The 6,258-nt window shown below is 42.7% G+C and overlaps 1 long non-coding RNA gene across 1 annotated transcript in view; it reads left to right on the top strand.

Annotated features, from left to right (window-relative positions):
• Positions 1-6,258, top strand: part of LOC306831993 — a 31,664-nt gene that overhangs the window by 18,201 nt on the left and 7,205 nt on the right. The gene's annotated exons all lie outside the window — the stretch shown is intronic.

The following is a 6,258-nucleotide window of genomic DNA, read 5'->3' as shown; positions in this document are numbered from 1 at the left end:
GAGGAAGAGGAGGTGATGGGGAGGAGGAGTAGGGGGGGGAGTGGGGGGGGGAGGGGCAATCAGTCTTATTTGCATTGGTGATGTGAACGCGTCACAGCTCGTCCACTGTGTGCTGTCCAGCAGCTCGCTCTGCATCTCCGAAGCAGCAGTTTACCATCTCATGTGTTCTGACAGCGATCATCACACACACACTGTGCATGTTAACCAGCATGCCCTCTGCACAAATGGACCACGACTTTACTTTAAAACATGCCCGAACAGCATGCAGCGTTACTAACTTGTATGGAAAAACTGCATGTTTGCAAATCTTCCAGGATCAGCCTTTTGAAGGACATTATTCAAGCTGTGTATTTGATTGAAACAGCCTGAAATGAATCAATTCTAAGACTGCCGGGTTGCCTATATTGGAGGGTAGTTGGACCAAAGGCATCAGTAGTACAGCCTGTTCAAAAGTCCCGAGAAACATTTTTTTTTTTAGTTCCAAACACGGAACATTTCTCCTGTAAAGACAATGATTTATTCCCCCCGTTGGATTTATCCCCCCAGCATGTTATAGTGCATGTGATGCTCTAAATCAATGGCCTTGCATGAGTCATGGATGGTGCATCAGTCATCTGTGGTTCACCGTGTTGACTCCCCTGCACGCGCTTCAGCACCGCGAACAGCGCCTCGTGTCCGCGCGCTGCTGCCCGAACACGAGACGTGAACAGCGCGTAACAAAGCGCTCTGTCATGCCTGACACACCTTCAAACCGACACTGTTAGGTCAGGCTGCACATTATTATGCATCTCTCTGTATGTTTGAGAAATTAATCATCTGAAGAAATCTGAGAGTCCAGAGAAACAGTCTTTTCTTTTCTACCGCGAACTAAAAGGTTTAAAGAATCCACTTCATGAGGGGAATACAAGATGTTGAGGTTGGAACACCTCCAAATATTGATAGATTACACAGTTTATTCCTTGCCTGTTGGGAGTATGTAACAGTACAATTAAAAACAATAAAGATCTAAGAAAAGACCTCGTAGAAAAACGTAATTCTGTGAAAGGAAACATAAATACAGAACTTGGTTGACTCTTCAAAAAAAAAAAAAAAAAGAGCCAGGATTAATGTGAAAACCAGAAAAACCTAAAACATCCAATCAGGACGAGTTTATTCAAAGAAGTGCTTGTTGAAGCTGTTTGGATTAAAAACCTGAGTGATAAGTTATTCTATCCATCCTGAGCTCAGCCGTCCCTCCCTGACTCAGGGGTACAAACCTTCCTCTGCCCTGACTGTTGCACTGGTGTCCCAGCAGAAGCCCTGGACCAGCTCCAGTTTGTATTCGAGCGTCTGTCGGGGCCCGAGGCAAAAACTCATCAGGGGCCCCGACGACTAAGTGTTTCTTATAATTATACAGACACATAAATCCTCTTCATTTTTCATTGATTGACACATTTTAGTTTAAACAAAAATAACGCTGCAACACTCAGCAGGACATTCAGAGTGAGTTCGGTCACATGGGGCCCCATGAGGGGGGTTTCCGACCTGTCGTTGCAAAATTTGCACATTTTGAGGCGATGCTATGGTTTAATGTTTGTTCATGGGGGGGTAACGTCCGGAAATCTGATGTGCATCACTTCAGCACCTTTTACACCCTTTTTTTTTTACATTTTTATATATTTTTTTGTACACTCAATAATCTTTTTGTTAAATTTTGAACATCACTATTTTTTCTGGTCACTTTTTACACTTAGTATTCTATTTTAAATTATTTTGTACATTCAAATAACTCCTTTTATTTTTTAGATTATATTCCATTATCACTGAACTGAGTGTTTATTGTTATTATTTTATTATTATTATTATTATTATTATTATTTTATTATTGTTTTATTATTATTATTATTATTTTATTATTATTATTATTTTATTATTGTTTTATTATTATTATTATTATTATTATTATTATTTTATTATTATTATTGTTATTATTTTATTATTGTTTTATTATTATTATTATTGCCTGGCCTGCACACCTGTATCAGCATGTGACAAATAAACATGTTGAATCTTGACAGGAAAAGAAACGCTAAATATAAAAACAATTTGACATGTTCAAACTTCAAACTAACATTTAAGGAGCTTCTGATGTGAGTGAAGTTCAGCAGTCTGACCTCATTATCTCGGGTTGAATGGATTGTGGGTGTGGTCAGAGACGTTGCTGTTAAATATGTTTTAATTACAGACTCTGAGTTTCTGGAGTTGCTGCCTTACACTCACACATTCATGACATTCCTTCTGTTTTCAGTCCGACTTTAGAGACGTTCAAGGACGACTGTTACACTTATTATATCGCCCCACTTTTGACAGCAGGTTGTTTATTTCACGGATCGCCTCTTCTTCTCTGCATCTGCAGCAAAAGCAAAGCACTCGTGTCACCGCAAACACAGAGTTACACCTCCTTCACATCCTCTCGCTCAAATCGAAGATCGGAGGCCAATTATTTTACGATTGTTAGCAGAGCAAAAAAAAAAACGGGACATATTGTTGGAGTCGGAGATTTCTCTCCTCTCCTGTGAGCTACTAACTCTGCTGCTGAAAACCAGAACTGGCTGATTTGCCACTTTGAGAAGAATTAAGTGGATTTATATTTTAATACTGGAAGAATTGGATCGTGGTTTTTTTTAACGTGACTCTCCCTGAAAAACAACAGGAAGCCTCCAGAACATAGCAGCCACTCACTCTTCACAAGCACTTCATCACTTAATTGGCTCCCAGTACAATTCAGACCAACTTCAAATCATCTATTTATAGTCTTTGGAGGGAGTCGTAGTCAGATCTCTCCGGTCATAAAGGGGTAGTTACCTACGGTCAGTTTAAACAGACTTTAAGTGACTGGCTCTTTTGAACTCTTTTACATGTTTATCTCATTTCATTCTGCACTGTATGAATGAAAGATTATCTCATCTTACAGCATCGTACAGGCAAAAGAAATTCAATCCATGAACCTGTCATCTACTGGTTATTCAGCTTTAAATCACTGTCTCTTTAACCATAGATATGGAGCGTCCGCTGATCTGCTGAAAGATCCTATTGGCTAAACAGTTCTTATGTCGTCTTATTTAAACTGCTTTACCCCGCCTGTGTTTCTCTGCATGCAGCATGTGCAGCCCTTCTTCTCCATTTATGCAATTCTGACCTAATCAATGTCAGCGATGCTTGCTCTTGTTCGGGGGGCTTCAGAGCGTTCCTTGTGTGCACAGGAAGGGCTGTTCCTGCCGAACACTTTCCACATAAGCACGTGGAAGGGCAGCAGTTCTAAATAACTGCGTCGAAGTTTCCTTTTTGACAACGTGGTCCTGATTGAAGTGCGTATTAGTGCAGCAAAAATATCCAGTCTTCGATGTTTCTCAGTACAAATCCACTTACTGGTTTGGTAGGGAAAAAAAAAAATGGCGACTCGTAAGTTAGGTTTCAAATAACGGGCAGGAATTCCTTTATCTGTCATTACTGGCCTTATTGTCAGACGAGGCAGGTGACTGCTTGGGGCCCCAGGCCAGTAAGGGGCCCCTTGAGGGCCACAAACTCAAACTATAGCAATGCCCCAAAATGTGCAAAATTTTGCAACGTTGACATCATCACGTTTGTTAATCTGCAAAACTTCAGATGATTTTGAGGCAAAGGAATTAAAACAATAACTCGTCTTAAAGTGACTGTTGGTAGTTTTTTTTTTTTTCTTTCTGCGCCTAAAATGTTTAATATCCAATTAAAATCAGGACGACCAATCACTACGGCAGCAACGATGTCAGTGTTTGCAGGATTTCGCATCAGCTACAATTAGCTTTCAGTGGTTAGCAAGAAGTGGTTGAATTCTAATGTCAGCTGTTAGCTAAAAGTAGCTATTGCTTCATCGAATTTGTTGTTTCCCCTGAATCCTCAGAGTCCCACGACTTCTTGATGATTTGTCTCCATGATAAATACTACACTGTGTGTGTGTGTGTGTGTGTGTGTGTGTGTGTGTGTGGTGTACTAATCCTAACCATAGGGTGATTATCTTCCAACGGTGATTTGAATGTAAATGATTTGTGAAAGGCTTCGCTAAATGACTCGTTTTGTCTTTTTTTTTTTGTCTTTTTTTTTTAAAACATAATTTGGAGGACTTCTCTGCTATCTCAGAAACTAAGAGCCAGGTTTCCATGGTAACAAAGCAATGACATCTGCTGATCAGTGGCAGCAAGTAACAAAAAGAAAAAAAAAAAGAGAGAGGGATCAAAACCCGGCTCATCTTTTGTGGCGAGGGGCGGGGGGGCGTGCAGGAGTGTGCATGTCCCGAGTCCTGCCTCACTGTGACACGGCAGCTCCTCTTCAGGTCTGCTGTAGATAAAAACTTCTCCTGTAGTTATTTTATGCTGTCAGCTAAAACGCCTGTACTGCAACTGCTCCTGCAGAAGCCTCGACTAGAAACCATGCAAAGCTTAAAGGAAGTCTCATCTCGTCTGACGTTTACAGACGAGATGTTAGAATGCTAAACATCACTGTGCAGACATGCAGGACTCCGTTTCCTTCATCTTGCACGCTTGTATTTGCACGTGTGCGACCTTCACCTGCTCGTCCTGTTTTTATCTTCATGTCGTCGTATATCTGCTGCAGACTGACAGGAGCTTTTATTCACCCCAGTTTTAAACATTAAAGGGAGTTTGGATATTGGCCTGCATGTATTCATGGGCTTCCTTTGATATTATATTCGGGAGGGTCATCGGGACTGCTTTGTGTTGTCTTATTAAGTCCATCAAATCTTGTACATTAAGCCAATCAGACGGAGGGAGTCCAGAACAGCAGATGGCACGCAGCGGGCAAAGGGTGCTTCAAGTCGGACCCTGTATCAAGGAAAGAAAGAAGGAAAAGAATTCAAACAATGTTCATCATGTATCAACTAAAACTTCTGGATTATTTCTTGAAGAAGTGAAGGAGACAACAAAGAGAGTACGACGTGTAAATCTCCACAAACAAACAAACAAACAAACAAACAAACAAGCGGACACATCGGACGAAGTCACAGGTTCAAAGTTCATCCGCCTGAAACGTTGGAGATAAAAGCGTGACACTCACAAAGTCTTACTAACGTGTTCCTCCTGCATCGAATGGTCTACTCTGATAGGCTGAATGAGGATTTTTGCATGAGTGGAGGGTTCATTGGACATGAAGCCGGCGAGGGCCGCTTCCTCTTGATCGCCCAAAATAAAGTGGAACACCGGATCACGTGAGGGGACACAAAGCGGGGAGGACGAGCCAAGCGTTAGGGATTAGTGGGGAACGTTTCGACGGAGCCAAAGTCTGTTTTCCTTTTTCTGTGTGTGTGTGTGTGTGTGTGTGTGTGTGTGTGTGTGTGTGTGTGTGTGTAGCCTGGTGGGAATAAGCTGTTACCTTGCTGTTCCCCTCAGCTGACAGGTGCCTCGCTGTGGGCTTGTTTCTAATCCAGGTTATAAAGAGTGACACCGTCTCCCCCGTTGGGTTTAACACTCTGTTATTATTCCAATCAGCATTAATGCAGCCCGGGCCTGTCGTCCTTCTCCTGACTGCAGCTTGGTGAAGCTCGCCTCTCTCTCTCTCTCTCTCTCTCTCTCTGCACGGGCAGCTGCACAGAAGCCAGAGAGAGGCGAGGACAGTAAATCCACGCTTATTTGTTTTTATGACTCTTCTTCCTCGTCCCTCTCCGTCCTTTCACCCCGTGCTGCTTTTAAAGAGGACATGTGTCCCCAGCAGTGCAGTGAGTGTGTCGCCTCGCTCGGCCCCGTGGGTCGGCTCCTGCACAGGCCGCTGGGAGAGAGAGAGAGAGCTGTCAGTCAGAGAGAGAGCGGCTCGTCTCTCCGGTCTCTGATAGATACCGATCACCTCCGACGTGCACGGAGCCTCGGTCTCACCTTCACCCCGCATGTCTGACTGTTTGTCTCCATCCTTCAGGGATGGACAGGGATCTGACAGAGAACAGATCATTACATCTAAGGAAGCAGTGCTCACATGTTTCAGTTAAAAAAATGATCTTTGATCTTTTAAATGTTGATGTTTTATTTCGGCTCAGGACGAAGAAAGAGAATATTAGTGTTTTTGTTCAAATCAGCATGCAGATGGAAATCTCCTGGTTTCCATCCGAGCTCAGGTAATCCCTCTTCATTTGGACCAGATTGGATCAACCTGATCCAGATTAGTAGCCGGACTTTATGCAACATAGTTTGTCCATGGGGGGGGGGCGCCAAAATCACAAGTCTATCCATAGAGTGT

Source organism: Symphodus melops (genome assembly GCF_947650265.1).
Source record: "Symphodus melops genome assembly, chromosome: 11".
Classification (NCBI taxonomy): domain Eukaryota; kingdom Metazoa; phylum Chordata; class Actinopteri; order Labriformes; family Labridae; genus Symphodus; species Symphodus melops.
Note: the sequence above shows the minus strand (reverse complement) of the source record. Positions and strands in the feature narration are given on the sequence as shown.